At 39.9% G+C, this 16886-nt stretch overlaps 1 long non-coding RNA gene across 1 annotated transcript; it reads left to right on the forward strand.

Annotated features, from left to right (window-relative positions):
* The first annotated feature begins 4915 nt into the window (after nucleotides 1-4915).
* Nucleotides 4916-11481, forward strand: LOC132379676 (uncharacterized). The gene is made up of 3 exons (XR_009507514.1): nucleotides 4916-4933; nucleotides 7969-8019; nucleotides 11118-11481. It is a non-coding gene; the product is annotated as an uncharacterized LOC132379676 (long non-coding RNA).
* The last annotated feature ends 5405 nt before the right edge of the window (nucleotides 11482-16886 follow it).

Here is a 16886-nt window from a genome sequence, read left to right on the forward strand (position 1 = left end):
ACCCTGGCAAATATATTAGGATGCCCTTACTCATGGGTAAAGTGCTGGAGGATTAGAGGATAACTAATGTTTATCCAATGTTCAAGAAAGGCTCTAAGAATAAACTGAGAAATTATAGGCTGGTAAACTTGACATCAGTAGAGGGTAAATTATTGGAAGGTATTCTAAGGGACAGATTAGATAGATTGGGGTAGACAACATGTCTTTGTGTGTTGTAGGTAGAGTCTAACCTATTTTATAGAGATTTTTGAGGAGGTTACCAGAAAAGTTGATGAAGGAGAGGTAATGGGTATTGTCCAAAGGACTTCAGCAAGACCTTTGATAAGGTCCTGCATGGAAGCAGGTGCAGAAGGTTCAGTCACTCGGCATTCAGGATGAAATTAGATTCAACATTGTCTTTGCAGGAGGAATCAAGAGTGTGGTAGTAGTTGGTCGCCTCTCTGACTGGAAGCCCATGACTAGTGTTCTGGAAGTCTATGACTAGTGTTCCGGAAGCCTATGACTAGTGTTCTGCAGGGATCAGTGCTGGGTCTATTGTTGATGGTCACCTATATTAATGATTTGGATGATAATGTGGTAAGCTGGATCAGCAAATTTGCAGATGATACCAAGACTGGGGTATAGTGGACAGCAAGGAAGGCTATCACAGCTTGCAGCTGGATATGGACCAGCTGGAAAAAATGTGCTGAGAAATGGCAGATTGAATTTAATGGAGACAAGTGTGAAGTGCTGCACTTTTGGAGGACAAACAAGGATAGGACTTATACACAGAACAGTAGGGCACTGAAGAGTGCAGTAGAAACGGATCTGGGAATACAGATCCATAATTCCTTGAAAATGGTGTCACAGGTAGATAGGGTCATAAAGAGAATTTTTGGCACATTAATCAAAGCATTGACTACAGGAGTTGGGATGTTATGTTCAAGCTGTATAAGATGTTGGTGCAGACTAATTTGGATTACAAGGGGTGATTGATAAGTTTGTGGCCTAAGGTAGAAGGTGTTAATTTTAGAAAACCTATGACATTTATTTTTCAACGTAGTCCCCTTCTACATTTACACACTGAGTCCAGCGGTCGTGGAGCATACAGATCCCTTCTTTGTAGAAGTTGGCGTCTTGGACCTCCAGAAAGTGGTCACAGCAGGGGTGATTGATAAGTTTGTGGCCTAAAGTAGAAGGAGATGAGTTATACAGCTCTTGTTACATGCATGTGCAGTTTAACTCTGAGTGATTATGCAGAAAGTTTGAAGTTAATAACTTTTGTGGTATTCCTGTTTCAGATAATTGAAATTGCAAGTAAGCACTGTCTGAGAAAATGGACATCATCGGCCTTCGTGCAGTCATCCGCTACCTTGGTCTCAAGGGCTTATCACCCAAGGAGGCCCAGGAGAACATGATGGCAACTCTAGGGGAGGGTGAAAAATAAGTGTGCTAGGTTTTCTAAAATCGACTCCTAACATGGCCACAAACTTATCAATCACCCCTCGTATTGTGTGAAGTTCTGGTTACCTGCCTACAGAAAAGATATTAATAGATATTAATGAGATTCATAGAGCACAGAGGAACTTTACAAGGATGTTGCCAGTACTTAAGGTCCTGAGTTACAGGTACTTTATTCACTGAAGCACAGAAGAATGAGGAGAGATTTAATTGAGAGAAAGATATTATGATTTAATAAATAGGGTAAATGCAAGCAGGCTTTTACCACTGAGGTTGGGTGAGACTAGAGTTGGAGGTCATGGATTGATTGAGAAAGACAAAATATTTAAGGAAAATATGAGGGGGGATCTTCTTCACTTAGATGGTGGAGTTAGTGTGGAATGAGTTGACAGACAAAGTGGTGAATGTGTGTTTGAATACAACATTATAGAGAAGTTTGGATAAGTACTTGGATGATAACTATATGGAGGTCTACATTGGGGGTTGATGGGACGAGGCAGAGTAACAGTTCAACATGGATTAGATGGGCTGAAGAGCCTGTGTCTGTGCTGTGGTGTTCCATTACTCTATGGTTCTTACTCCTTCCCTTGATCCCAATCTCAACATGACACCAAAGGAGAGCCATTTATCTATAGTGTGAGGAACCTGACTCTCATTCGAGATTTTCATTGTGGAAAGAGTTAAAATCCTCAGAGTTTTTATCAGGATTGCATTAAATATCCAATTTAAACAGAAAGGTCAAAAATAGCAGCAAACTGTTATTTTTGAACAATCCTTTTCAAGTAAGTCACAATTCATCCTGACTACTAGCTCTGATTTCTGTAATTAACTTATTTGAGAGAGCGACCAGCCAGTACAAGAGGCATTTTTAGATCAACATGTGATAAACTGCTGTCAAAGCTATGTAGAATCATATAAATCAAAGCTTTCCTTTAAACTAAGTCACAGTTTGTTAAATGTCACTGTTTACAATATGTCCCCAAGAGATGAAGCAGGTAATAGGTTATCAGATTGGTTTGCAAATAGGCTCCACTGTAAGAGAAAGCAGATTTATTGGATATCAGTGAGCCAGATTTTTTAAACAAAATCCAACAGAATCGTAGAGCCATGGAGTAACACAGCACACCGTCTTCTGCGTGGAAAAGTTGCCCCTCCATAAGACCATAAGACTATAAAAGATAGCAGCAGAATTAGGCCATTCTGTCCATTGAATCTGCTCTACCTTTTCATCTTACTTGATCCATTTTCCCTCTTCTCTCCATTCTTCTGCCTTCTCCGCATAGCCTTTCATGCCCTGACTGATCAAGAACCCATCAAACTCTGCCTTAAATTAACCTAATGACCCACCCTCCACAGTTGTCTGTGGCAACGAATTCCAGAGATTTACTACCCACTGGCGAAATAAATTCCTACTCATCTCCATTCTAAATGTATGACCCTTTATTCTGGGGCTGTACCCTCTGGTCCTAGGCTCTCCCACTATAGGAAACATCCTCTCCACATCCACTCTTTCTGAACCTTTTAACATTTGATAAGTTTCAATGAAATCACACCCATTCTTCTAAATTCCAGCAAGTACTGGACCAGAGCCATCAAACACTCCTCATATGATAACACTTTCATTCCCAAAATCATTTCAATGAACCTCCCCTGAACCATCTCCAATGTCAGCACATCCTTTATTAGATAAGAGGCCCAAAACTGCTCACGTACTCCAAGTGAGGCTTCACTAGTGCCTTATAAAGCCTCAACGTTACATCAGGTCCCTCAGAGATCCCTTTTAAATCCTTCACCCTTGCACCTTAAACTTACTGTATGCCCTCTAGTTTTCAATTTCCTTTATCAAAGAAAATACTCTGTGTGTTCATCCTATTTAAGCCCCCATCCATTATTTTATACACCTCTATAAGATCACCCTTCAGTTTCCCATACTGCACGCACTAGCCTGCTGAACCCCTCTCTATAATGTAGCCGCTCAAGTCCAGCTAACATTTTCACCAGCTTCTGCATTCTTTCCAATTTAATGATGCCTTTCGATAACAGGGCAGCTAGAAGTGTACATCGGCATCGTAATAGGGTTACAGAATCTGTCAACATGAGCGACTTGGGCTAAAGAGCATGTTCCCTTACTGTATAACACTACGAGTTATGGTCACCATTACTAAGTTATGTTTTGTAACTTACAGACTTATTTAGCCATTTTAATTTCAACTCTTCAGCAGACACAATGGAATTTGAATGGAGCCGGGTCAACAGTCAGGTGCGATGAATATTAGATCAATAACTAAGCCATTGAGCAGCCACGTGCACTTGCTCATGCTGAACATTTCCTTCCCTTTTCATCTCATCCAGAGGTACTGTACTAGGAGAGGTCCTGTCATTTGGGGTGATGTATCTCATTCAATATGATGCATGGAGGAAACTGTGGTCAGAATCTGTGTAGAACTCCTCTGGGCTTACAAACCTGAAGAACTCCCTTCTGCTGCAGGAGCTTCTAAGATGCCGGACAGGAGTGTGGTCACAGAGACTGTGGTGATTCATGATGAGTGGGGAAATCAGGTCTGGATCTACCCTGGCTGCAACGAGCCTGATGATGGCACCTGAAAGATTTGTTATGATGACTGTGACACCTGGTACCTTTGACCATGTGTCGGGATCAGTGTGGCACTCCCCTGATGAAGTGCAGTGGTTTTGCCCCAAGTGCATCAACGAGCAGGAAAAAATAGTCAATTTGCAAGCGAGGCCATTGAACCTAATAGGAAATGCCTTTATGATTTCCAAAATTTCACTTAACAGCCATTTTCAGGAATGCAACCCTTTAGTAACCGGGGAAATTCTTGTGCAATAAATGACAGGATATTAAGTGGTGTGGAGAAACAGAGGAATTTTAAAGTATTTGTCTACAAATCCTTAAGAAAGCAGATTAGATCAATAATGTAGTTAAAAGAGCACACAGACGTTAGATTATCCTGGAAACATTACTCAAGCAACAGCTTGGCTATTGCATAGAGACCTGGTCTTCACATTAGAGGAGAGATGTGATTGCATTTGAGAAGATACGGGAGAGATGTACTAAAATATCGCCAGGACTGAATCCTTTACTAATGAGGAATGAATGAATAATCTGGGGTTGCTTTCTTTGGAACAGAGGAGACTGAGAGAAACTTAACTAAGGCATTTTAACTTGCGAAGGATCTGCCTAGAGTAAACGGAATAATCAGTTTACATTAGCAGAAAGGTCATGACTACAGAGCACAGATTAAATGTAATTGGAGGAAGGACTAGAAAGAGATGAGGATTTATTTTTTCAGCCAGAATGTGCTGCAGTCTGAAACTCACTCTTTGAAAGGGTGGTGGAACCTGAAACCTTCATCACATTCCCAAGAGCCATTCAAGGGAAGAATTTGAAGATGCAGGGAAAATCTCCTGTGCGATTCGTCAAATTCGTACTCATGGTCTGCCTATTCTAACTTAATGAAGATCAAGTGTCAAGGTAATTTTGATACACTTACATAACATAATTCTGTTAATCACCATGTTATCTGACTATATTGGCAGAGATTTAAAGGTTATAATCCCAATTCCATTGACATGAAGATAAGACTATAAGAGATACGAGAAGAATTAGGCTACTTGGCCCATTGGGCCTGCTCCACCATTTGATCAAGGCTGATCCATTTCCATCTCAACCTCATTCTCTTGCCTTCTCCCTGTAACCTTTCACAACCTGACTTATCAAGAATTTATCAACCTCCACCTTAAATATGCTCAACAACATGGCCTCCACAACAGCCTGTGGCAACAAATTACACAAATTCAAGAAATTTCTCCTGATCTCTCAGTCAAGGTCTCTCAATGTTTGATAGGTTTCAATGACCACACAGCCATCAATTCCATCATCCAAAACTTTGAAATATAGCATAAAAATTTGTTGTCCCAAGACAGACCCAAATCTATCATATTATGATCACTGTTTACAAAGGATTCTTTTACTTTAATTTGCCTAATCAAATCCAGTTCATTATGTTACACGGAATCCAGATAGCTGATCTCCTAGTGAGCTCAACCACAAGCTGTTCTAAAAAGACATTCTACAAATTCTTGCTCTTGGAATCCAAAATCAACAACAAACTGATTTTCCCAATCTATCTGCATGTTGAAATCCTCCATGACTATCATAACATATGATATTGTAATAAGATGTACAACACAAAAAAATAACTTTTCCAGTAAAGAATTCCTTTTATCAACCAAATCATAGATGGAGAAGACCAAATATTTATCCCTAAATGAATGAAACAATTCCTTCTTATCTATGGTCTGAATATCTTTCTCCTTAGTCTCAGACTGTGTTCCCTGCTTCTAGATTCATCATCTGATGAAAACATTCTCACAGTATCCAACCTGTCCTGCTCTACAAGAACTTTGTAAGTTTCAATGGAATCACCTCTTGTTCTCCCAAATCTTTAAAATTATGTCCTAGTCTGCATTCTCTTCTCATTCAGCTAACCTACTATCTGAGCAGATGGACGGAAAAATCTTCACTATACTTCATTCTACGTTTGTTACATTATTTTTGTTTACTATGTCTCATCTCTATGGCAAATGCATCCTTTCTCAGTAAGGGAATTAGAGATATACATTGAACTCCACATGTGGTCTCATCAAGCCCCATCTTTATTTCTGTACTCAATTCCTATCATAATAAAGGGGAGACAGAAGAGAGCACAGATGCTGGAACTCAGGAGGACAATCAGCATCAGTAGAGGAAAATGGGCAGTCAATGTTTCAGCTCTACCCCTTCATCTGACTCCCCTTTACAGGTTGAGTAACCCTCATCCAAAATGCTTATAGCTGGAAGTATTTTGGATTTTGGAATATGTGAGGTAGCTTGGGATTGCCATCATTTCCAACTCAGAATTTATGTTCTCCTGGTAAGCAGGCTTTGTCTTACACATGTTAATCACACTTAAGTACTGAACAGTAAAACTTGTTTCATGTCATTAATATAGTGAAAACGTAATGTGTGCATGGTAACAAACGCAGCTCAGCAGGGAGAATACCCAAACTAGCTGTTGAACAACAACAAACAACAGCAGCTTTCAGTCTCCACATACAATTCCATATTTTGATTAAAGGCTACTGTACACTGAATTTGTATGTTTTCTTTGAGATTTTTTGTAAAGTGTAAAAACAATTAGCTTTGTAGACTTGTTCTCCTGTAATAATTTCATCAGTAACACATTAAAAATGTAATGCCAGTACGTAAGATATTAAAGCAATCAGCATCATGGACTTGTTCTGGTGCTAGATTTACATGATCAGCAGATCCTATAAAACCCAATGGGATGCCTTTTCTTAAATTTCTGCAACCGGCCTGCTGAATATTCACAACTGATTTTGCTTTGTCGTGATAGATACTTGCTTTTTATGATCAGCATATCATCAAGCAGCCTATGTCCACCCAAACACCAATGATACGTGATCAAGATCTTCAGTTTTTGCTTTATGCAGTGTTTTTCTATTTTGCATTAACCTCTGTTCATTACATAAGTGAGGTCACCTCAAAACTATCTGTGGTACACAGAGACCTTTGTAGAATTTCCCATTTGTGACGTCATGTCAGCCCTCAAAAGTAAACTTGGATTTCAGAGCTTTTCGGATTATGGATTTTTGGATAAGGGACACTCAACCTGTATTTTGAGTCTGTGATCCCTAGTTCTATACTGCTCAGCCTGGGAAAACATTCTCCCTATGTCCAGCCTATAAAGTCCTAGTAGAATTTATTTTCTCTCATAATTGCTCTCAGTTTTTTCTCTCTTTCTCTGTAACTATAACACTTTATTCTGCATTCTGTTATTGCTTTTCCCTTCTGCTATTTTAATGCACTGATATGATGAAATGATCTATGGATGACATGCAAGATAGTTTTTCACTGTACGTCGGTACATGCAACAATTTACCAATTTCATAAAGTCCAGAGATACTACTGGTCTTCTTGGTTTCTTGTTGTTCTTGTATTAGCTTTTGGAAACTTGCAGCCTGCTGTCTTTTAATAGATGCTCTCTCTCTGTTTTGATGTCCAAAATGGTGACGTCACATTTTCCCACCTTATGTTCATTCTGCTCTGTTCTCATCCACTCATTCAACTTGTTTATATTGCCTTGAAGCCTCTTTATATTCTCCCTTCACTCATAGTTCCACTTAGTCAGCTATGACATTCGGAACTGGAATTGGTTTATTATTATCACATGTATCAAGATACGCTGAAAAGCTTGTTTTGTATACAGTACATACAGATCAAACCATTACACAGCATATTGAGGTAGAATAAGGTGAAACAATGACAATGCAGAATAAAGTGGAACAGCTGCAGGTAAAGCACAGTTCACATGAATAATAAGGTGCAAGATCATAGTAAAATAGATCTTGAGGTCAACAGCCCATCTTATTGTACCATAGAAACATTTAATAGTATTACAACAGTTAACCGAAGCAGTCCTTGAACCTGGTGGTGTGTGATTTCAGGCTTTTGTATCTTCTGCCTGATGGAACAGGGGACAGAAGAGAATGTCCAGGGTGAGTATGGTCTTTGATTATGCTGGTTACTTTACTGAGGCGGCGATAAGTATAGAGGGAAGGCTGGTTTCCGTGATGTGCCAAGCTTTGTCCACAACTCCCTGCTGTTCCGTACAGAGCAGTTACCATACCAAGCTGTTACACATCCAGCTAGGATGTGGTCCCCTCATTTAAATCATTAATATTAATTTTGAACAGCTGGCGCCTAAACACCGATTCCTGCGGAACGCTACTAATTACAATTGACAGTCTGAGCGATGACCATGTTGACCCTCCTTCACTAACCACAGGTTTTGAGGATACTTCTACATCTACCCTAGTGAACACGCCATCATAGAACTCCAGCAGATTAGTCCTGATGCAGAGTTTTGACCTGAAATGTCAACAAATCAGTTCTTTACACAGATGCTGCTTGATCTGCTGAGTTCCTGCACCAGACTCTTTAGGGCTCTTAATTCCAGCCTCTGCTGTCTTCTGTGACTCCAATAGCTTGGCAAAACATGGTTTTCCTTTGCTAACTCCACACAGACTCTGCTGAAGCCTATTACTGTTGGCTAAGGTGCCCTTTTTGTAAAAAACATTCTGAGTGATGGATGTATGTGAATATGCATAATTGATAAACTGGTTTATTCTTATCACAAGTCCTAACGTTCCGTGAAAGCTGTATGCCATCCATACAGATCTTTTCATCACAACAGTGCATGGACATAGTACAATGGAAAGGCAGAATACAGAATATATAGTGTTACAGTTACAGAGAAACTGCAGTGCAGACGAACAATGAGATGCAAGGCCATAAAGAGGTAGATTGTGAGCTCAAGACTCCATCTTATCATACTAGTTCAATAGTTTTATAAGAGCAGGATAGAAGCTGTCCTTAAGCCTGGTGGTACATATTTTCAGCCTTCTGTATCTTCTGCACAGACATATGTTGTGACTCAATATGTTTACAAAAACATATTTATTAGTGTAGAATTTTCAGTTTGAATTCTGTGTTGTGAGAGAATGATTGTGAGGGATTATCATCCTTGGTTTCTAAGGGTCAGAACAAATCAAGCTGGGAGACTTAATTAACAAAGATGAAAGCACCAGAACTTCAAACTGCAAATTCAGGCAAAAGTTTAATATTGCAGAAGAAATTTTACATCCAAGTCACATCTATAAACTAAAGCTTTTCTCCCTGCATCTTCAAACAATTAAAACATAGTCTAATAACTACTCTGAAAAACTTGCATTCTGCTGCTAAAAATCTGCTTGGGTTCTTTGAAATTGGTAATATGCTTCCTGATTTTAACAGGAATGTGTAATTTGTGTATATCAAGGAATACAGTAATGCCGGGGAATGAAACTGAGGTGGAAAGTCAGGCATGGTCTTAATAAATGGTGAACTGTGCTTGAAGGAAAATTGGCTTACTCCTAATCCTTATGCTTCTCAGTCTAAATCAGGGTTATTGCCACTGACATATGTTGTGAAATTTGATGTTTCATGTCAGCAACACAGTGCAAGAATTAAACAATTACTATAAATCACAGTCAATGAATGAAACAATCAATCAATCAATCAATCATCAATTGGTAGATAGATAAGTAAGTAAATAAATGAATAAATTAGGGAATAAATAAATGAATTAATTAAATAGATTGATAGAGGTAGATAGACAGATACATAGATGGACAGATAGATAGATAATCATACAGTGCAAAAGAAGAATAAAGAGGTGATGTTCATGGACAATTCCGAAATCTGATGGCAAAGGGATGAAACTGCTTCTAGAACATTGAATGGGTTTTGCTTTTATGTTCTCGACTTGAATGACATGACTACGTTACATTGCTGCAAACCATGACCTTTCTGTTCGAGCAGTATCACAGAGTGAACACACGTGAATTCAGAGAGAACAGCATGATGGTGGTTACAGAGACACCACTGGTCCCAGTGGAAGTTTAGTAGATGCTTTCTCAGGAGGATTACAACTGTAAAAGGGGAACTAGATCTGAAACAGATGAACTCCAGTTTTCTCATTCTACCTCATCAGGGCCTTGCACTTTATTTGTCTGCCTGCACTGCACTTTCTCTGTAACTGTAATACTTCATTCTGCATTCTGTTTATATTGCACTACCTCCAAGTTCTTACATTTGGAATGAGTAGTCTAGATGGCATGCAAAACAAAGCTTTTACTCTATCTCAATTCATGTGAAAATTAATTACCATATATTGCAATGTGATCACTTAATTTTTGCTTGATCTAACAGATTATCCATTTATTATCAAACTGATTTTATAGAGCCTCAGATTCATACAGAACAGAAACAGACCAAAAGCTTGAAATTACGAACCACCAGGCCCAAGGACAGCTTCTATCCTGCTGTTATCAGACACAGAAATTGATCTCTCCAAGGCTAAAGATGAATTCTTGATTTCCTTCTTAATTTAGTCCAGGTATCATTCTGGTGGTTCTGCAGAGCAAGAATTAGCATTCGATCATTAACATGAGCATACCACCCATGGATCAGAGAGCTGGTTACTCAGTGTCTGACTGGATATTTTAGGGAAGGTAAATCAAAAAAAAATCTGCTGATGTGGAAATTTGAAATTAAAATACTGGAAAAACTCAGCAGATCAGGCAGCATGTGGAGAGAGAAGTAGCTAACACTTCAGGTCAGGGGCCTTCTGATGAGGGGCCTGGGTGCTGAAGTTGTAGACTGCCACTTCTGTTCCAGCAGCCTGGTGGGCTTCTAGTAAGATGGCAGCATGTTCCAACACTGTGGTCTCTCAAGGACCAACCAAAGGTGTTTTTATCTTTTTTAAATATCTCTTTTGCAAACGCAAGACACTGCTGGACATTAAGAACTTCAGGTACTGCAGGTCTACCCATCAGTGAGCTCCTCGTTGGTGGAGGAGCTGATGGAGCTGGATTTGGTGCGGACTTGTTACTGTCTGCTACAGGAAGGCATTGGAGCTGATGTGTGAAGGTGGTGTGGCCTAATAGTGAGTGGTTGATTGGCTTGGATGTCACTCTTGTGATCACAAGACCCTGTTACACATTGATACTGTAAAATATTGTAAACCGTTTCCTTTGCTTACTTTGAAAGACAGATGGCGGGGGAGCAGTGTGATCTCGGTTGTAGCTAGAACCAGGCCTCAAACTTGCCTGTCCAGAAGAAGGGACGTTGGAGGTGGTGTAGGACAGTGTCAATGCTGGGTTGGGTGCTGGCCCCTCCTATCAGTGCTGCCCTCCAGTGTTCAAATTGTGGAATGGCAAGCTGGATTGTGTGAGTGCATATGATCATCTACCTACTGCTGAGAACTGCTTGTTCTTGCCAATAATGCCCATGCACCATCAATTTACAGGACAAGTCACTTAGAGTCTTGGGCTATAATATAATTGACTTTTTTTTACTGCTATTTTATACATCCTATACAGTATATGCCTTGTGCTGTGTGTGACAGTAGGTACTGTATTTTGCACCTTAGCCCCAGAGGAATGCTGTTTTATTTGGCTGTATTCATGTGTATTCGTGTATGGTTGAGTAATAAATAAACTTGAACAATTCCTGACTGAAATTGCTCTATTCTGTTGTGCCAAAGTAATTTAATTAGAAATCAAATGGCCAACTAAACTAAACCCTTCTGCCTACACCATGTCCATATCCTTCCATTTCCTGAACTAAGAACTATGTGGCTATCTAAGAACTTCTCAAATGCCCCTATTGTATTTGACTCAGACAAGAGACCTCGGCCTTCACCGGGCCCTGTGTTGCTGGATCCTAGACTTCTTGTCAGATCACTGGCAGTTGGTAACTGTGGGCTCCCTTACATCTGCCCCTCATGGCTGTGTCTTAAGCCCCCTCCTTTACTCTCTATATACCCATGACTGTGGTGCCACCCACAGTTCCAATCTGCTAATTAAATTTGCTAACAATACTACATTGATTGGCCCAATCTCAAATAATAACAAGGCAGCTGACAAAGAAGAGGTCATCACCCTGACACAGTGGTGACAACAACCTCTCCCTCAATGTTGTAAAAACAAAGGAGCTAGTTGTAGACTACAGGAGGAACGGAGGCTGATTAACCCTTATTGACATCAATGGATTTGGGGCTGAGTGGGCGATCAGCTTTAAGTTCCTAAGCATGCACATCACCAAGGATGTCAGGTAATCTGTACATACCAGCTGTGTGATGAAAAAGACAGAACAACACACCTTTCACCTCAGTCAGTTGAGGAAGTTTGGTGTGGGCCTCCAAATCCCAAGAACTTTCTACTTGAGCACAATTGAGAGCATCCTGACTGGCTACATCACTGCGTGGTATGGGAACTGTACTTCCCTCAATCTCAGGACTCTGCAGAGAGTGATGCAGACAGCCCAGTGCATCTGTAGATGTGAACTTCCCACTATTCAGGCCATTTACAAAGACAGGGACCTGAGTCACCCCAATCACAAACTGTTCCAGCTGCCACCATCTGGGAAATGGTATGGCAGCATTAAAGCCAGGACCGGGACAGCTTCTTCCACCATCAGACCGATTAATTCCTGCAGATGTAATTGTATTTCTATGTTATATTGACTGTCCTGTTGTACATTCTATTTATTACAAATCACTATAAGTTGCATTTTGCACATTTAGATGGAGTCATAACATAAAGATTTTTACTCATGTATATGAATGATGTAAGTAATAAAGGCAATTCAATTCAATTCACAGCACATTCCTGGCACCCACCACTCTCTGCCCCGCACGTCTCCTCTGAACGTGTCTCCTCTCACCTTATATTCTTCATTTGCTTTTGTTTTTCTCTTCTACGTCAAGGTACTGGTGTGATGAGATGATCTGTCTGGATGGCATGAAAAACAAAGTTTTTATTGCACCTCAGTGTACATGACAATAACAGATGAATGCCAATTACCACTTGTAAATTAGCTGGTTTAAAATAAACAAGTTTGCTTCACTTATAAAAGCATACACCAAGAAGCCTAACTCTGATTTTATTTGAATAGCTGATTGTCAGTTGTGTCATTCGATGAGGCTGACTAGGAATTGGAATTGGAATTGATTTGTTCTTGGACAGGAAGGAGATATATGCACATTCACTTGGAACATTAAACTTTGATTATTATCACATAGTGTTGTGAAAAGCTTGTCTTGCACACTGTTCATACAGGTCAAAGTGCATTGAGATAGTGCAAAATAAAACAATAATAGGACGCAGGATAAAGAGTAAGCAGTAAGATGCAAGATCATAATGAGTTAGATGGTGAGATCAACAGCCCAATTTACTCATTCAACAGTATTGTAACGGCAGGGTAGAAGCTATGCTTTGATCCTGCTGTATGTGCTTTCAGACTTTTGTATTCTCTGCCCAGTGGAAGAGAAGAGAATAAAGAACGTCCAAGGTTGGGTGGTGAGTGACACAAGGACACAACATAATGTGTTCAAGTCCCAGTCAGAGTCAAGGAACACTTCAGCACAGAAACAGGGCCTCCAGCCCATCTAATCCATGCCAAACTATTAATCAGCTTAGTCCCATCGATTTATAACTGGACAATAGCCGTCTGCACCCCTCCCAATCATGAACCTATCCAAATTTCTGTTGAATGTTGAATATCGGCCCCACTTCCAGAACTTGCATGGGCAGCTTGTAATGCATTCTCACCACCCTCTGAGTGAAGAAGTTTCCTCTCCTCTTCCCCTTAAACAATTCACCTTTCATCCTTAACCCCTGACCTCTCATTGTACTCTCACCCGAACTCAGCAAAAGAAGCCTGTTTGTATTTACCCTGCCTATACTCTTCATAATGTTGTATGTCTCTAACAAATCTCTTCTCAATCTTCTATGTTCTAGGGAATAAAGTCCTAACCTTTCCCTATAACTCAGGTCCTTCAGTCACAGCAACACCCTTGTAAATTTTTTTCTGCACTATCTTTTCAGTAAGCCGATGACCAAAACTGTGCCCAATAAACCAAATAGGTCTCAACAATGTCTTATACAATTTCAACATAACATCCCAACTCCTGTACACAGTAGTTGATTTATGAAGGCCAATATGCCAAAAGCTTTCTTTACGGGCCTATCTATCTGTGAGGCCTTTTTCAATTTATTATGGACCTGTATTCAGTTCCCAGATTGCTATGTTCTACTGCACTCCTCAGTGCCTTACCACTCACTGTGTATGACCTACCCTTCTTGGTCTTCCCAAAGAGCAACACTTCACACTTGTCTGCATTAAATTTCATCTGCCATTTTTCAGCCCATTTTAGCAACTGGTTCGAATCCCACTGCAAGCTTTGATAGTCTTCTTCGCTGTCCACTACATCATCAATCTTGGTGTCATCTACAGATCCAATTTAAAACATTATCCACATTATTGATATAGACGACAAACAACAATGAATACAGCTCCAATTCCTGGAGCACTCTTCAAGTCACAGACCTCCAGTCAGAGAGGCAACCATCTACTACCACTCTCTGGCTTCTCCCATGAAGATAACGTCTAAGCCAATTTACTACTTCACCTTGAATGCTAAGAGACTGAACTTTCTTGACCAACCTCCGATGCAGAACTTTGAAGAAAGCCTTGCTAGTCCACGTAGAGAACATTCTAGCCTTGTCTTCATCTATTTTCCTGATATCTTCCTCAAAAAACTCTGTAAGATTGGTTAGACACAAACTATCATGCACAAAGCCACGTTTACTACTCCTAGTCAGTCCCAGACTATCCAAATACTTATATATCTGGTCTCTTAGAATATCTTCCAATAACTTTCCCACTACTGGTGTCAGGCTCACTGGCTTATAATTTCTGAGAGCATTTCTTAAACAATGGAACAACTTTAGCTATTCTCCAATCCTCTGGCACCTCACCCATGGCTACAAATGTCTTAAATATCTCTGCCCCTGCAATTTCTGCACTAGCTTCCAACAGGGTCCAAGGGAACACTTTTTCAGGTCCTGGGAATTTATCCACCCTAATTTTCCTCAAGAAAACAAACAACTTCTCCTTTGTAATCTGTATAGGGTCCATGACCTCATTGTTGCATTGCCTTGTATCGATAAATTCTGTGCCCAACTCCCAAGTAAATACACATGTAAAAAAAATCCATTTTAAGATCTCCCCCATCTCTTTTGGTTCCATGCATAGACTACCACGCTGATCTTTAGAAAAGCTTGTGGGAGCTTTCTGTGCCCGATGCTGGTTATGAATGGAGTTTAAAAGTTGGCCATAAAAACATGCTTTTCTTTCCTTACAGTTAAACTTGTTAAATTGCAATGTCAAATGATTTGGTTTCCCAACACCTAACAACTGACACTCCAGTTACTTTTCCAAGATCAATCGGCCAGCTGCTCTGTTAGTAAAAAGAAAAATAGCACGTGACTGGCCTTCAATTAAAAAACATGGTTTTTCATCACCACATGATTTATGCAATAGCCCCAGCTGGATTTTGCTGTTCTTAATATTTCAAACTCATATTAATATTTATCACTGTATTGCAACATAGATCAAGACTATCCACCATTGCTCTATAAATCAGTGTAATAAGTTTCTAATCTGACCTATTAGCTGTTTGGACATGAAGCATTCAGGTTAAAGCTAATTTGTTTTTTTTCCCTCCTGTGTCTCTTCAGATCAAGACTTACAGCTGTCTTCTTAAAATAGTACGAACAAGCTTCCAAAGTGTTTGCTATAATCAGATGATACTGCTTGCCAACCCTAGCTTGTCTCTTTTTATAGATGAAACATAAAAAAATTGACAGGACTACAAGTGCAGTAGCGTTAGGCCTAGTCAATAAATTTATTTAATAAGATTAGGGTTGGGCTTCCAGTTTAACTCTGTTTGCTTCCTTGATCCCCAGATCACTTGGTTCTCTGAGCATATATGAAATCTCTTGATCCCTGGATTGAATATGCTCAGTGACTGAACACCCAGAGCCCTCTTTCAGGGACAGCAGTGACAGAATAATTTATTGAGTTCTACAAATTTATGGAATGCTCATGAATTGGGATAAAGGTACAATCCTATTAGCAGATGGAATTTGTTCACACTTTTCCACCACTGCACCCCAATGTTGCCCAGGTTCAGAGGATCTGAGTTATAGGAGAGGTTGGGCAGGCTAGGACCTGACAGCCTAGTAGAATATAGGAGACCCAGGATGAAGTGAGAAAGGTGTATAAAATCATGAGGGGAAAAAGGGAATCAAAGACTAGAGAGTATGAGTTTAAGGTGAGAGTGGAAGGATTCAAAAGGGATCTGAGGGATAACTCATTCCATACACTCTTCTTAATGCAGAGGGTTATGAGTATATGGAATGAGCTACCCAAGAAAGTGGTTGAGGCAGGTACAAATACAGTATTTAAATGACACATAGAAAGGTACATTGATAGAAAAAAATTAGAGGGATATGGGCCAAATTTATGAAAATGGGATTAGCTTAGATGGGCATCTTGGGTAACATAGATGAGTTGGGCCTATGACTCTATTACTGCAACTAAAAATAGAGGCCATGTATTACAGGTGATGGAGTGTAATGAGACAGATGGGTCAAAAGAGATAATGAAAAATATTGCAGAGATTCAGCAGATCAGACAGTATCCATAACAGACATACAGTAATGATATGGAGCAGACGTAGACAAATTATCTTTTATCAAGATATATATTTGTCAGGGCATGGGTTGCAATCTGCCATCATCAACAAGGGGAACTAGCTTTATGCAGGTTCAAAGTTTTCATCTCATAAGTGCCTACCAATTCCTGATGTGCTCAAACTTTTCAAGTGCTGGGGAGCATGCACTTCACAGCATCTAAAACATTTGAATTGACCAGGCATCAAAGTATACTGAAAATGAGTGCTGGTAAATGGGAT

This window comes from Hypanus sabinus, chromosome 1 (assembly GCF_030144855.1).
Source record: "Hypanus sabinus isolate sHypSab1 chromosome 1, sHypSab1.hap1, whole genome shotgun sequence".
Lineage (NCBI taxonomy): Eukaryota > Metazoa > Chordata > Chondrichthyes > Myliobatiformes > Dasyatidae > Hypanus > Hypanus sabinus.